General features: G+C 43.7%; 1 protein-coding gene across 2 annotated transcripts in view; it reads right to left on the reverse strand.

Moving 5' to 3' along the window:
* grik2 (glutamate ionotropic receptor kainate type subunit 2) overlaps window positions 1-2,905 on the reverse strand; it is a 774,384-nt gene extending 771,479 nt beyond the window's left edge. Inside the window, exon 1 of one of the 2 annotated variants that reach the window (XM_003215508.4) lies at window positions 2,736-2,903. The gene's annotated coding sequence lies outside the window, so the exon portion shown is untranslated. Of the gene's footprint in view, window positions 1-2,735 lie in introns of both variants that reach the window. The other variant, XM_008119029.3, reaches the window with a different exon arrangement.
* Window positions 2,906-17,175: the final 14,270 nt, after the last annotated feature.

Raw genomic sequence — 17,175 nt, forward strand, 5'->3', positions numbered from 1 at the left:
CTCCCCACTAAAAGCTGGCCAAGCCATAGGTTCCCCTTCCCGACCCACAGTCTCGCCTCCGTGGCGCCTATGATTAATGGCATTTTAAGATGGTAATTAATTTTTCTGCTGCCCCAGAGACGTGCATCCTAATTAAGAAGCCGAGGAGATGATAGATTTACTTGTTCAGCCACTTTTTGGACTCCACGGAGGAGCACTTCTGAGCAGGTTTTTTTTTTAAAGAGCAGCCAACGCAAACATTTATGATGTGATCTATATATCACTCCCACCCACCTGCCACCTAGTCTTGGGGAGATGTGAACATATATATGTGTGTGTGTGTGTATACACACACACATTCACATCCCCAAGACTAGAAAAAGAGAGAGAGAATTTTCTTCTGTGTGTGCACATATATGCTTATATGTATGGATAGTATATATAGAGAGAGATAAGGGGAGAGGGAATTTTCCAATAGTATGTGTGTGTGTATATATACATACATAGAGGAAAATTCTCTCTCTCTCTCTCTCTCTCTCTCTCTCTCTCTCTCTCTCTCTCTCTCAGCACATATATATGGCGTATTTACCGATATAGAGAAAGAGGGGGAGGAGGGAGAGTGTTGATACTGATATGTAGATATAGACATATAAACAGACGGGCGCTCAGACTTCTCTGCGACCCACATTTCCTGAAGTTTTTTGCGGATTTACAACACGTTTTTTCCCCGGGCTTTCCCTTCGTCCCTATATTCTATACTAGACGTAGAAACGCGGATAGACGGATGGCAACAGAAAGTCGTTCTGTCCTCCCTTAGGTCTTAAGACTGAACCCAGTCCAATACAACAGGCTTTGTGTGGTCGAAGGCTTTCATAGCCGGAATCACTGGGCTGCTGTGAGTTTTCCGTGCCTCTTGCCTCAAGCAGACAAGAGTCCTTTCTCCCACCCTGGACCTTCCACAGATATATAAACCCCTCTTGCCTAGTTTTCAACAGACCTCACATCTCTGAGAATGCTTGCCATAGTTGTGGGCGAAACGTTAGGAGAGAATGCTTCTGGATCATAGTCAGAAAACTCACCCCAACCCACAATAGGCTTTGCTGCGTTGTCTTCCCATTTCCTTAACAATGTCGAGTGGAGACTATAACTTGAAAGGGGCACCCCCGTCGTCATAAATCACTCCAACCGGATGCTCGGTGCTGAAAGCCAAGGCATTCATCTAGATCGGCTTGGCCTCCGCGGAGTGCGCACCAACCAGAGTGTCTGGATGGAAGCCGACCGCGTCCCGTTGGTTTCAGTCCAAAGACTTGGGTGCGTTGGGCGGGCGGGGACTTGGGCTGCCTGGGCTTTGGAAGGAGAGACGGCATCGCACCCCGCGTTTCTCAAGGGGACCCCAAAGAAGCCAAGGCTTCCCTCGAGCGGCTCAAGCAAGAGCCCCGAGGCAAGAGGCATAGAAGCGGGACGGGAGCTTCGAGTGAGCAGGCCAGGCCACACCTGGAATACTGTGTCCAATTCTGGGCACCGCAATTGAAGGGAGATGTTGACAAGCTGGAAAGCGTCCAGAGAAGGGCGATCCAAATGATCAAGGGTCTGGAGAACAAGCCCTATGATGAGTGGCTTAAAGAGCTGGGCATGTTTAGCCTGCAGAAGACAAGGCTGAGAGGAGACATAATGAGGGCCTTGTATCAAGATGCGAGGGGAAGTCACAGGGAGGAGGGAGCGAGCTTGTTTTCTGCTGCCCTGGAGACCAGGACGCGGAACAATAGCTTCAAACTACAGGAAAGGAGATTCCACCTGAACATCAGGAAGAACTTCCTCACTGTGAGAGCTGTTCAGCAATGGAACTCTCTGCCCCGGAGTGTGGTGGAGGCTCCTTCTCCGGAGGCATTTAAGGAGAGGCTGGATGGCCATCTGTCAGGGGTGCTTTGAATGCGATTTTCCTGCTTTTTGGCAGGGGGTTGGACTGTGGGGTCTCTTTCAATTCTATGGTTCTATAAACCAAGGCGAACGGCTCAAGCAAAAGCTCCGAGGCAAGAGGCACAGAAGGGGGGACGGGGAGCTTCAAGTGGGCAAGCTCTCCCTCTCTCTCGCTCTCTCTTCCTCTCTCTGTCTTTCTCTCTCTCTCTCTCTCTGACACACGGTTGCTATGGAGAAGAAAGCTTTTGGAGTACAGAGGGCAGGGAAACCGAGCAGGAGAAGACCTCCAGGCTCTCATCCTGTTGGAAAACCTCCACCTCTCCGGAAAAACCCGAACCCCGTCCTTCGCTGAGAGCTTGCTTCGGCTCGTTTTTGGAAGGGCGGGCAACGGGTGGGGATGGCACCTGCTCACCAGCCACGGAGCCGACTGCTGGAAGAGGGAGAAAGGGGGACGATCCAAAGTTCTGCCTCAACCAGGTTGACTTGAAAAGTAGTCTTACCCGTTTCAGGTAAACTTCTTTCCAACTCCCAAGGAAGTGAGCCCTGGCATTTGACACAGAGAGGGAGCGAAAGAGGGAGCGAAAGGGAGAGCGCTGCAGGAAGGGACATCGGGGCGTCCTCGGGAGGAGTTGGGGACTCCCTTTCTTTCGGTAGCCTTCCTCGCTTTCTTGAAGGCACCTGGGCAGCGCCTTTCCCCTTCCCTGCAAAGTGTCCGCAGCGCCCATCCAGCCCGATGTTTGTGGGGACACCCTACCCCACCCTACTCCTCCCTCCTTCTCCCAGTTTCCTGCCAGTTGTGGGTCTCTGCCTTTGGATGGCGGAGGGACTGGCTCCCTTACCTTCCCTTGCTGCCCGGTCCGCTGCTCCGGCGGCTCTGTTTTCCCTTCCCTGTCCCTGCGCTTCTCCGCCGGATAGGGCTCCGTCGGGGGCGAGGGAGGAGGAGGAGGAGGAGGAGGAGGAAGAGGAGGCGAGGCGCGCGGAGCTCAGTGGCCAAGGCGCTCCAGAGCGAGAGAGAGCGAGCGCGGGAGAGAGAGAGCGAGAGAGACACGCCTCCTGCCGAGAGCTTTAAAGGCGCCGCGCCGCTTTTCCCCTCGCCTCGGCCCTCGGAATTCGGCCACCCGGAGGCCGTCCAGCCAGCCCCACCTCAGGCAGAGAGAGAGAGAGAGAGAGAGAGCGCCTCTCTGCTTCTTTGATGCTTCTCTTTCCCTCTTTAGTAACTTCTCTCCTACCGGTAGAAGGTCCCTGAGACCCACTTGGGGCTCGATCCGCCAGTCACTCTTCTCGCATTTTGCCTCTTCCCCATCCCTAAACCCAGCCCGAGGAGAGATACGAAGCAATGGGAGATGGCATCGCTAGGCATGGGCAGAGCGCGCTCTCCTCACCAGAGGTAGCCAGCAGGTATCAGAGGTTCCCGAGGGGACACCCGGATGTTTGACCATCCTGTGGGAGGCTTCTCTCATGTTCCCGCATGGGGGAGCTGGAGCTGACAGACGGGAGCTCACCCGCTCTCCCCGGATTCGAACCGTAGACCTGTCGGTCAGCAATCCTGCCGGCATAAGGGTTTAACCCATTGCGCCACCGGGCGCTCCTTATCGTTGGGGCTGAGGAGGACTGAGGGACAAGAACTTGAGATGGAAGGGGAAGACAACTGGCACTCTGCGCAATGATTTGATTTGATTTGATTGTGCACCCTGCTTGAATGAAGGGGCCCCAACTTGGGCCTGATCTTTCTTCTTGCCAACCCCTCCCAGTTAGGCAGGCTACGCCGTAGACCTGCAACGGGTTTCCCCGCCCTCCCTAGTCAAACGAAAAGCGAATCCGGGTTGGCTTTTGGCCTGGGGTGACGGCTAGACTGAAAGCCCCTCTTTCCCGCAGGTGAAAGGGATGCGAAATCTGAGGGAGGGTACATAGGAATAGGATAAGGTAAAGGTAAAGGTTTCCCCTGACGTTAAGTCCAGTCGTGTCCGACTCTGGGGGTTGGTGCTCATCTCCATGTCTAAGCCGAAGAACCGGCGTTGTCCGTAGACACCTCCAAGGTCATGTGGCCGGCATGACTGCATGGAACGCCGTTACATGGATACAGACGTCTTAATTCGACCTGTATTTCCTGAGCTATTTAGGTGGGCTTAGGTGGCGGCAAGTAAGAGACTTGCCAAGAGGCACAGGAAAGATCTCGGGATTCCTTAGCCAAGTGGGAAAGATCCCTCTCCTTTGCCTCTCTTTCCTGCGACAACCAAGCTCACTCTGCCCATCGCATCAAGATCCGAAGGAACTGCGGCTGCGAAGCGGCTAACTCCAGCCTTTCACCAACGCATGTGCAGAGCGCCCTCCCTTTGCCCAACTGCCTAAGAATCAATGCGACTTCGTGAAGGGAGAGTGGATAAAATGGTTTGGACGAAATGACCCGTCTAGATGCCTTCTCTGTTCCCTCTCCCGACTTGAGAAGTCTGTCTGCCTTTTCTCAAGCAGGAGACGTCGGGGCTTCCCTCTCTGCCGCACAAAGGCAGGTCTATTAGCTCTAATGGGCGGGCAATGCCCATCCAGGGTTCCCTAAGCCAAGCGCGTTTTTTCTCTTTCCTTCTTCCTGATTGGTCAAAGAAGAAGAGCCCGCCTCCAAATATCAGAGGGACTCTTCCTCCCTTCCAGGTGAGACACAGCCAAGCTGGCTACTGGATGGGCTTTTCACTCCCCTCTTGTCCAAGAACGAGGTTCCTTTCCTCTCCAAACCTGTGCGACCTGAGGGTGGCCCCAGGGAGTAGCTGCTGCTTCTTCTTCTTCTTCTTCTTCTTCTTCTTCTTCTTCTTATTATTATTATTATTATTATTATTATTATTATTATTATTATTACGTTTCTTTCTAATGGAAAGGAGGCAAAGCTACGGTTCCCTGGCACCCCAGACTCCTCCTGCAGTCTCTGAAAAGGCTCCTCTGTGTGCCTGAAGCTAACAGCAGCCTTGTTGTACGGAGTCCCTCAATAGTCAATGAAGCCCTTGTGAGTTGAGAAGCCCCTGAGCTGGGCTGTGATTTGCAGCTTAATCCCAAAGGGCCAGGCAGTCAGGACAGTTCCTTTGGGAAGAAGGAGGACCACAGTGTCTCCACACAGCTTTAAAGTCAGGATTTCGAGGGCCCTTCTTTTGCCAGGAGTGTTAACATGTCCCCTTCATGTCAACTGTAGAGGGTCCTGGTGAGAGACAGCATTGTGGTGGCGAAAGTGGCCCTTTTACACATTACCACCCACCTCTGCCTCCTATTGTGTGCAGTAGAGGCAAAGGGTCTTATGGAAAATTTTGCTGTGGTGTGTCTTCAAGTCGCTCCTGACTAATGGCAACCCTAAGATCTGCCTAACATGGGGGTTTCTTGGCAAGATTTCTTCAGGGGGAGATGTCTGTAGTCTGAGGTTGAGAGTGTGTGACTTAAGTATGGTCACCCAGCAGGTGAGAGTTCAAAAGTGGCAAGCTAAAACTTGGAATCACACTCAGTGTGAAAAACCCTCCCCTGGGCACACAGAAGACTGGGAGACTTGGAAGACGCAGAACAAACGCTCTGGCAAAAAATGCAAAGCCAGTCTTAAGAAATGGGGCTACAAAGTGGAGTTTGTCAGAAATATTAAAAATTAACTAGGTATTTTTAATTACAGAAATGTGAGTCAAGCACTGAAAGGGTTAAATAAGCTAGCATTGCCCCAGGAGAGTGACCTGCTGAGGTGTGTGAGAGAAGCCCTCCTGTGTGAAGCTCTAGTGTGAAGGCAGCTGTGTGAAACTCCTGTGTAAGTTCATTGTGAGAGGAGGCTCTGTGAGAGTGAAGCTGGTTATCTCCCTAAGAAAGAAGCTGGTTATCTCCATAAGAAAGAAGCCCAGCGTGGAAGCAAAGAAGGAAGTATAAAGAACTTTATTTGTGTTATGGAAACCTTGTTTCAGTAAATAGTACAACCATATTATTTTGCAATAAAGAAAACCTCCCAAGGAAGATGTAACATTGGTCTGTGTGTTTTTGTTCTGTTTATCACTTTTGGCTATTGGTGCTGGGTTATGCTATTGCTACTAAGTTACTCTGCTATACATTTATGGGAAGGGTCTTTTGTTAATAAGTCCACTCGCCCAACAGAGTCCGCGACATGAGAGTATAGAGAAAAGCAAATCACCGACCACCTACTACAATGCAGTCTGAGCCTGCCATGTGCACAATGCAGGACCTTCTTACAGCAACACCAGAGGCACTCCAAGTGGCCAGTTTCTGGTCAAAGGACATTTAGTATAATGCCAAGTTTTTAACTTTCTTTGTGGTTTTTCTTACACATTATAATCGCATTTTCAATTCGCTCTGACATGATAATAAAAATACCCAGCAGGGATTTCAATCCAGAGTTCTTGACCAAAACACAAATCAGTACATCTTGCTAGGCTTTCTTAACAAAATTTCTTCAAACCGAGTTGGCTATCGTCTTTCCTAAAAGGACTGAGAGAATGTGCCTTTCTAAGGTCATCACCTAGGAGGGATTTGAACCTTGATCTACCAGAGTCTTAGTCCAGATTTCAAACCACTACACTATATTGACTGTTGGGGAAGTAATTTTGGGTGGGGATTGCTGGGACATTTGCTTTCCTTTCCAATATCCTATCAACAGCTTGACTTGAATGACAGGCCTCCAGGGGTCCATCTAAACTAAAGAATTAATATACTTCGACATCACTTTAATTACTATGGTCTAATACTATGGAATCATCAGGCTGTATTTTTACAAGATCTTTAGCCTTCTCTGTCAAAGAGTGCTGATGTCCCACCACACTACAACTCCCAGGATTCTAATCTTGATCCATAGAAATTAAAGTGGTATCAAACTGCATTTCTTCTATGGTGTGTAGATGCATACCAAGTCACATTATCATGGTGCTAAATTCTGTTAGTCCTCCCCTGGTTTAATAGTTACTAAAATAGATGCTGTTACTTCTTATCTGACTTTACTTGTTCACTTTCTCTATTAGTATGAAATAAGGCCAGGACTCTGTGGCTTTGGGACCCTCCCAGTTGTTAGATCTGACAACATGCTGATTCTCTATGGACCTCTTTAGTTGCAGTAGCAGGAACAGAGACTTGTAACTAGAAATTGCTTGCATAGTTTTCCAGTGTGGAATATTGCACCACTGCAAAGCATCCCAAGTCCCCCACTAATAGTTCAGATGTGGTACTGGCTAGCAGGGCCGTAGCCAGAAAAAAAATTCGGGAGGGATTTGAAAATTTCGGGGGGGGGGGGGGGGTTGAACCCCTAGACACCCCCCCCCCCCCCCCGGCTACAGACCTGTCAATATCTGCTTGAGATAGTGCCTGGAGGGACTCTTAATTTTTTGCATCTCATAGACTTAGCATGGGGATTTGGTTAACCAGTTAAAATTCATGAGTAAACTAGGGTTTTTTTTAACCTGAAAAATTTGGGGGTGGGGTGAACCCCTACCCCCCCCCCCCCCCGGGCTACAGGCCTGCTGGCTAGAGTTAACTTTGTTATGGAACAAAATGACTTCTGTCCATAGCATCTTTGACTAGCACCATCCTCCCCCTGTGCAAAATCCCATGGTTCACAATCATATGCTAACACTCAGATATCAAATAGCCTTACTTCCATCTGAATTTCACACTAAGATACAGTTTACTAAGTAGAAACCGGTTTATTGGAAAGGATAATAAATGATGCAATATAAATTATTCCATCTCCCTCTTTTATGTTGATTTTAAAAACATTAACATTGCTATTCATTTCATTCAGAATGTGAAAGAATTAAGGAATCTAGTGGGCTGAATAATTTACTTTCAGTGACCTAAAGGGATTAACACTTACGATGAGCAACTAAAGGGCATTCCATACTAGGATAATTTAAATTTCCCATACCCATAATAGACTAGAAATCCATGTTTCCCTTTTTGTTGCATGGAACAGCCTTTGTATCTTTACTTTCCCCTTGCCTCGTGTGAGCTATTAATGCAGCCTCAGAAACTTGGATTCTGCTACAGGATTGAAACGGAAACAGGATTCCTTCTGAGGAGTTCTTATTTCTCCACCTCCTCAGGCTTCAAATTCTGAAGAGACTGTATGTATTTTAAGAGGAAAAGAACAGTAAATTGAAAAATTACCCCAAATCATTTTAATCTAGGTGTTTGTAAAGTCAGAAATGAATTTATAACTGTATATTACAAATTATAAACAGGGAGCCTTTGGTTATCTGCTGGGATATTGTTCCAGAGCCACCCACACTCACTGTGAATATTAAAATACATAGTGCTGAAGACTCATTATATACATTTACTTAGAAAAATAGTGTCTCTTATATAAATGACAAAAGCTTGCAGGGTCTTGAGAGAAGTCTGGGGGTCCCCTGGGTAATGTCTCTATAGAAGGCCAATTCTCTCACACTAGAAGCAAATTGCAGTATGTTCTCAAGTTGCTTCTACACAATAAAAATAATCTGTGGATATGGAGGACTAAATTTATCATCTGTATTTTAGCTCCCTTCTTAGTCATAGAGTGGACTCGTTGAAATCAATATGACTACCCGACTATGAACCAGGGATACATATGGGTCTGTTTTTATGATGACTCAGCCTGATTTCAAGCTTTGCTTGAAGAAACTATCTCGGTTTTAATTGTTATACATAGAGACCATTCAGAGCAATTCAGGCTTTAAAACTCTGGACTGATTGTTTCAGATTTTTAAGGAGTGAGGCAGATTTGAAGGGGGATTAATCAAAAATCTGGACCCAAGGCTGGTCATCGAAAGTTAACTTCCTAAATTAAACATTAAATATTTCTGTGGTATTTTCAAATCAGCACATACTGACAATGATAGGTAGGTCTCAATCGTATACTTGGGACCCGAAGTATTTTGAATATCAGATATTTTCAAATATTGGAATACCCATGTTTGTATATAGATAATGGAGATGGGACCCAAGTCTGCACAAAAAATTAATTTGATCCATATGTTTTATACATATATGTTTTATACACTGAAAGCAATTTTATACAAGTTTGTGTACATTGAAATATCACAAAGCAAAAGCGTCAATGTCGCAGCCATCTATATGGACAGTCTCAGATTTCTGAATATTTAGGGATATTCAATCTATATAATATTTCATAGATTATTTAGTAAAGTACAGCTTTTACAAATGGAAGTTGTAATGGATCATAGAAAAATATATTACTTATATCAGTGCTCCACATTCTGGAGAAAAAGGATGTAAGTGGGAACTGTACTAGTAAAGAAGGCAATTGGGAAGCATATGGTGGCAGTTTCCTTAACAAGAACATTTAGAAGGACAAAATCTTGGTCTAGATTGAATGTGGGTCTCCTCATTCATGAGCAGCCCCAATATTCCAGTGCAACGGGAATAAGATTGAAATTTTGGAAAGTCTTATAAAATTTATTTTCACATTCCCTTCAGTCCAAGAACCATCACTTTTAGAAATTAGGCTAAGTTTGGTTTCTAGGGGCCTCTAGTTTTGCTTAGTTATAGAAGATTTCAGGGATTTTGCTGCTACCATGCTATCTTAGATTAAAGATGTATTTAATTGAAACATCTGTTCTTAAAACACTCAATCATTTGCCCATGGGAAGACCTCCACAGGTCTTGAGGGCAACTCTGTCTTCGTATTCCTTCCATAATTACCCCTTTTCATGCTGAGTAGACATGTAGTCCAATATTTAGAAGGTCCCAAACTCCCTTCCTCCTCATTCCATATTAGAGAGAACCACCTTCTGAGGACTCAGCTTGCCAGATGATGTAAGGGATGGGATTCCTTTAATGGTTGAGCAGAAGGGGAAATTCAACAGATGTTGCTTAGATGACTAGCAGCACCTGCTTAACATTCTTCTTTGATTGGACTATTACAGATATAGAAGCCCCATCCCTTATTTCATCTGTAAATCCTACTGAGGACCCAAATTTTATGGAGTAACAGAGCTATGAATGAACACACAAGAGAAAAGTCCTGGGTTGCCACCATCACCATTCTGCAGCTCAGAAAAAGAGCCTGGAAACTGCTCCTAATGGTCTTTTCTTATTTCTTGCCAAAACTATAAGGGGGGGGGGGGATTAATAGAATATAAGCTCCTGTTAGTAAAAAAAGAAAAAAAATATTTTCCAGTGTAAGGTTTTTTTCAGGATTTAATTTAATAAATGGATTGAATAGAGATTAAAAAGCTACTCATTTGTGAGACAATGCCAAGCAGAGCAGACAATCTGAATCTAGAATGGGAAAGTGCATTTCTAATAATAGGCAAACCGAATAAAGAATTTTCCTCTTTAATTTGCTTCTGATTCATGTTTCTTCCTTTTTTTCAATTAACTTCTGTAATAAATAATATTAAAATACAACCAATTTCCCAAGTTATAGCTTTAATTCTGCCTGTTTTCCCCCCTACATATTTGTGTTGGGCGTGTGACAATTTCAACACATCAGTGTACAACATATTCTTTATATATCAAATAAACATTTATGTTACAATCTCTCCTGACTTTGTAGATTATCTCTTTGGTCTTGTCTACACTAGTGAAAATTCCTGGGCACACTTCGAATGGAAGGCTGTTTGGCCTTATGACCCATTGCTACTTAAAATTAATGACCCTGGGGATTTGTTTATTTTGTTTAGACTGACTTTGCTCCACTTCAGGCAATGTTGGGGGATACTTTGAAGTTAGATGGAAAATGGAGCCCCCTTTAGTGCAGTGAGTTAAACCCTTGTGCTGGTAGGACTGCTGACTTGAAGATTAGGTTGCTGACCTGAAGGTTGCTGGTTTGAATCCAACCCAGGGAGAGCACAGATGAGCTCCCTCTATCAGCTCTGTCTCCATGCAGGGACATGAGAGAAGCCTCCCACAAGGATAGTAAAAACATCAAAAAAAATCTAGGAGTCCCCTGGGCAACATCCTTGCAGATGGCTAATTCCCTCACACCAGAAACAACTAGCAATTTCTCAAGTTGTTCCTGACATGAAAAAAAAAGATGGAAAATCTGGAGTATCCCAGTTTCAGGGAAATCTGGACACCTACATCAGCTCCAATTCAGCCCAATCCACTGTCCAGGCTAGATACCAGAACCCTATCCCTGCACCATGATCCATCTCCATGTCTGTGTTGCCACCATCCCTACCTGGATGGAATTTCATTTAAGCTCCTGGCCACCAGGAGCAGTTCTGCTGACATCAGGACAAGGTGCTCAAGGAACCAGTATGAAAGAAAAGTGATCCCCCTCTTTCTACCTGATCACACAGATGCCTCACTTTGACATTAGTAGAGCTATTCCGGAAACCAGGCAATTTTCCTTCCTTCATCCTAGTCATGCAAGCAATGGTCCTGAATTCAGCACCTGACAGGTATCAACCCCCCCCCCCCTCAGCTCTCTTCATAAGACAAATAGTTTTAGTGATGCATACTTGAGCATAATTGCTTGAGCACAGTTTCATCTTATTGAAGAAAAGTATAAAAAAGAAAATAATACTATATCGTATGAGGAAAGCTGAAGCATCCCAAGCAGAGGGAGCTTTTATTGCACATGTTATGCTCTTATTGAACAGGAAGGGAGCGGGGAAGGGAAGGAAATGAGATCCCAGACAACAAAGGAAAGCTATGCCATGGAAGAAGAGAGTAGGTGTGCACAAACGCACAAACAAATGGGAAGTAACATGCCTAACGAGTGTCATGATGTCTAAGGACCACTCTACATTGTTCCTATATCCCAGGATTTGCTCCCAGATTATCTTCTTATCCAGAGGCGGTTCTACCACCAGGCAAACTAGGCATTTGCCTGTGGCGCCATGTTTTTGGGGGCGCCATCGAGGCACCTCCTATGTCCTGTGGCAGAAAGGAAGACAATATGGTTTTTGGGAAGCCTGTGAAGTAAGTATTGCTTATCTTACCTAACTTGGGTGAATTAATTTGATGCATACACACTTATTTAATTGAATGTTCAATTTCTACTGTTACTTTTTAATTTATGGAGCTTGTTTTAATTCATAGGTGAGCCACTTTTGGCCCCATTTATGAGAAAGAAGGATAATTGTTAAATAAGTCCTAGTACCTTCATTTATAAGTAGATTTTCCTGAGGATTAAAGTTTTAACACCTGTATGCAACTATTTAGTTTAGCAGAGATATAGAATCTACACTTTTTAATGGATATGCAAGGCAGAGATGGGAGTGATGGATGTCCATCACTCTGGAAAATGTCAGTTTGAGAAAATTAAGGGCTTTTCCTTAATCCCTCCTTATTATCAAACATTTTTGCTTATCCAACACTTTTATTTTTCAGTGATTGGTTTTTTTTTTTGAGGGGGTGGGGGCGCCAAAATTTCTGTTTGCCTACACTTGAAAATTACCTTGGACTGGCTCGGTTCTTATCCAAGATTATAAGGCAGTGGAGACTCATATAATCCAGTTCAAAGCAGATAACGTGGTATCAGATCCTGGAATATAAGGACTGTGTAGAGGTGCCCTAACTCCCAGTGTAATTCACCATGCAAAGGCTGCTAACTCCAACAAGAACTTAGAAAGTTACTTTTGAAAAGTAATTCAGCTCTGTTATTCATTATGGTGTATGACAATTATGCATTGTCCTTGTTCATTACTTTTCTATTACTCTAAGACCCCTTCAAATCTCAGAAATCCTAACAGCTGGTAAACTGGCTGGGATTTCTGGGAGTTGTAGGCCAAAAATATCTGGGACCCCAGGTTGATAACCACTGGATTACACTATAATAAAGTCATATTATAATTGTAACTTAATAAGGGATAACTTTACTCTTTTTGTACTGTACTGAAAGCAGTCACTAGACTTGTGCATTTGTATAAAATTACTTACAATTTCTGTTTGTTCCATTCATATGGCCCCCTTTCTGTTTCCGTCTGCTGCTTACGGAAATGGGTGCCCATACAAATGGGCTTTTCTATCTATGCCCCCCCCCAAAAAAAAAGATTTTTCAGGCCTTGGGCGGCAAAGCTCCAGGCCCTGCAAGCCAGGCCTATGAGCCATTGAGCACACGATAGCTTGTAGGCCTAGCTCACAGGGCCTGCAGTCGAGTGCTTGGTTGTATGTCCGGCAGGTAGAGCCTACAAACATTGAGCACTCAACACTTGACTGTAGGCCCTGCAAGCCGGGCCTAGGAGTTATTGAGCACTCAATGCTTGTAGGCCCTGCCTGCAGAGGGTCTACAGTCAAGCACTCGATGCTTGTAGGCCCGGCAGGCAGGGCAATGAACATCAAGCACCCAGCACTTGGCTGTAGGCCCTGCAAGGAAGGGCCTACATCCAAGCGCCGAAAATCAGCCGACCAAATGGCTAGCGTTCGTTTCACTGTTTCTTTTGTTTCTGTGAAGTTGTGCCATTCCATGCAATCCAAATGGACGGAACGGTACAAAACCACAAAAGAAACATGAAACAGAATTAGGGCCCTACTCTAGTAGGCGCATAGTCCAGGGATTGATGTTTATTCTTGTGTTGCTAAATATAAAACATTTACATGTATTTAAAGGATCTCAAAGTAACTATTTACTTTAAAGTAATGGCAGAGAAATTCATTTATTTACATGGTAACTATATTGTAATTATTTATAAAAAGAAGGCTTTGAACTCCAAGTGTTATGAACTGATTTTTTAAAAGCATGTTGTTGTTAACTGCCATGGACTTCCACTTATGTTGATCTTATGAATGAGAGATCTTTGAGGGCCATTCTACACTGCCATATAATCCAGAATATCAAGGCAGATAATCCACATGATTTTAAAACATTATGCTGTGTGTAATATCTGAACAGACTGACAGCTAGATATTATTTTGACAATGGTAATAGGACAGCATTCTCGGTGGACATAAAGGAAATCTATAGCATCTAACAGCCGTGTATATGCTATGTCCTTCAGCATTTGCCTCATGAGGTAGATGCCTCACCCTGCCTTCTGGTACAATCGGCCCTGGTTACAAGTCATAACATAAATCGTAATGTGAAATCTGTTATCTTAGCCATCAGCAAAGCCTACGTCCCATTGTTTTACACTCACATAAAAGCACAGCATGGGATGGAGGGGGGAGTGTCTTTCTGAAATCTTTAATCACAATTGTTCCCAAGAGAAAAACAATTCCAATTCAAACTGTGAATAAAAGCAATCTAAGGACATTGTGCCAAACAGTTTCTGGGCATAAAACTCCATTAGTGTCAGTGGAATTTTACAATCAAAATGAATTTGTCCCACTGGCTCTACAGTACATTTGTACATTGCCACTGCAGAAAATAGCAAGGAGAAAGGTTATCGAAGAATTCAAGAGTACAAACATTGATAATATTGCATGACACTTTATAATTAAAAATTGAGTGTCTCGACTAGTATTCACAATGAGCAAAGAAACTACACTCTTGGCTTGGGAACTTCTTCCCAATTGTCTTAGTCAACAGTTAAATATCTTCTAGACCTGCTCATCAAATACAATTGATAGTGATGAATTTGCTTCAGGTTTTAATCCAAATTTAAAAGAGTTAGCCAAGTCAACACCTTTAAATCGGACTTGGCCACGGTGGTCCATGCTCTTGTTACATCCCGATTAGACTACTGCAACGCACTCTACGTGGGGCTGCCTTTGAAGACTGTTGGGAAGCTTCAATTAGTCCAATGGGAGGCAGGCAGGTTGTTAACCGGAGCAGTGTACAGGGAGCGCACTACTCCTCTGTTATGTCAGCTCCACTGGCTGACGATTAGCTACCAAGCATGATTCAAAGTGCTGGCTTTAGCCTATAAAGCTCTAAATGGTTCCGGCTCAGCTTACTTGTCCGAATGTGCCTCCAGCTATGACCTACCACATAATTTAAGATCTTCAGGGGAAGCCCTGCTCTCGGTCCTGCCAGCCTCACTGGTGCGGCTGGCGGGGACAAGAGACGGGGCCTTCTCAGTGGTGGCTCCTTGGCTGTGGAACTCCCCCCCCCCCCAGTGACATCAGGCAGGCTCCATCCCTTTTGAGCTTTAGAAAGAAAGTGAAGACCTGGCTATGCGAGCAAGCATTCAAAGAATAAGTTTTGTTGGCTTTGACTCGGTCTGGACTAAGGTTTATGTACAAGGTTTTGTGGATTAATGGCTCAAGTATTTTGTATTGTTTTAAATCTGTATTTAACTGCTTATGTTTTTTTCTTTTGTATTGTTGTGTATTGGCATCGAATTCTGCCAGTTTTGTAAGCTGCCCTGAGTCCCTTCGGATGAGCAGGGCGGGATAGAAATGATGGAAATAAATAACTAAATGGAGCCTCCGGTGACCTAGGGGATAAAAGCCTCGTGACTTGAAGGTTGGGTTGCTGACCTGAAGGCTGCCAGGTTCAAATCCCACCCGGGGAGAGCGCGGATGAGCTCCCTCTATCAGCTCCAGCTCTATGTGGGGACATGAGAGAAGCCTCCCACAAGGATGGTAAAATATCAAAAACATCCGGGCGTCCCTGGGCAACGTCCTTGCAGACGGCCAATTCTCTCACTCCAGAAGCAACTCCGGTTGCTCCTGACACGAAAAAAAATAAAATTAAAATAAATAAATAAATAATAAAGTTTTGACTACAACCTAGCATGGATTCACAACTCCACCCACAAGGATATCATCAACTGTCATGGATCAAATCATGAGATTGCTCTTGGTGAGCTATGGCTTGGCATCTTATAAAGGGGTTGCATACAAGTTGTTTTGTACATTAGGCAAGACTAAACAATTACACTACCTTTGACCTAAAATCGCTAGCTTCAACTTGCAAAAACAGATGTCTTATAGAAAAAAATTGAAAGAATAAATTGTGAAACTGCTAAATTTATTTTAGCCTGCAAAAATAAGTAATAACAGTCTTTGATTATCTTGCTCATATGAAAAAATAAAGCATTTTGAACCATTCCAGTCTTTGTAACAGTCTGTTTACCAAACCCAGAACAGTTTCAATATGGTTTTATTTATTATTCTTTTTCTGTTCCAGTCCTTGTCATGTAGCTATGAACAATTTTCTGATTGATCTAAATGTCCATATCAAGTCACAGCTTAGTTTTGAAAGCTCATAGAGACCTTATTAACCTTGAGAATATGGCCGTGTAATTCTGTGATCATGAAGGATGTTCATCAAACTATCCTTTTGAGCTTGAGCAAACTATCATTTTTAGCATATGCTTGAATATACATGCTTAATTTTCCTCACAGTGGGTTCACTAACAAGGTTGGTTACCCAACTTCATCTGCCATTTTAACAACTTCTTAGCATGCTAAAGGTGTGTTCTGCAACTGATGAAGAAAACACATATAAGCATCTCATTTTGTACCAGCATCCAAGACAAGTCTTTTGAATGCCTAGCAATGTTTTTTTTTACTAAAATACAGTCTTGAAGACACAAATAACTTCAGACATTATCAATATAAAAAACCCACATTTTTCAAAAACTGTAATTCACTCCTTCATCTAGGAACAGGTCTTCTTGCAGTCATATTATTGTGTCAACAAGAAACCAGGATTTATCCTGAATTCAATATATGTTACTAGTAGATCACTTTCATTTTTGTGTTCTGCACATTTATCCTAATGTGCCTCCTAAGCTTGGTTTTGGGCTCACTAGAGCACATAAGAAATGAGAAATGAAGTTAGCAAAGGTTTCTCATAAATTGGCTATTTTGTATCCTTTTTGGGAAGAAAGGTGGAGTAAAAATCACACAAATAATAAAATAATGAACAGAATAAAACAGAAGAATCACATGGTAGTCAGAAGCTGGCTGAATATCCTTAGACATGTCTTATAAATATGGAATATGTAAAATAAAGCCAGCACTTAAAAAAAGCAGGGAGGACATGAGAGAAACAAGTTTACTTGCCTTTAGATATTCTGAAGCAGTACAGTTAGTTCTTGTTTCTTTATTTTTACTTTACATTTATGATATAACCCAGATATTTGTATGGACAAATAATGTTGAAAAAATTGCATCTTGGGAGAGGTGAAATTTCTGACTAGTGATTAGCCTACAGAAGCTAACTTTCACAGATGAATATCAAGAACTATCAAAAACATCTTCAGATGAGGAGCATACATATTTCAATCTACTCAACAAGGATTTTAGTCAGCCTTGAGTTCATAGACAAAACACAGAATTAAATGGGTATATTCTAGAGCTACTAATCAGTCAGAAAAATGCACCCTCTTTTTTGAAGTTCTTAAAATGGAGTGTAATACTGTATCTACATCTATATACAATAGAGTCTCACTTATCTAACATAAACGGGCCGGCAGAACA

The sequence above is a fragment of the Anolis carolinensis genome, chromosome 1 (genome assembly GCF_035594765.1).
Source record: "Anolis carolinensis isolate JA03-04 chromosome 1, rAnoCar3.1.pri, whole genome shotgun sequence".
Classification (NCBI taxonomy): domain Eukaryota; kingdom Metazoa; phylum Chordata; class Lepidosauria; order Squamata; family Dactyloidae; genus Anolis; species Anolis carolinensis.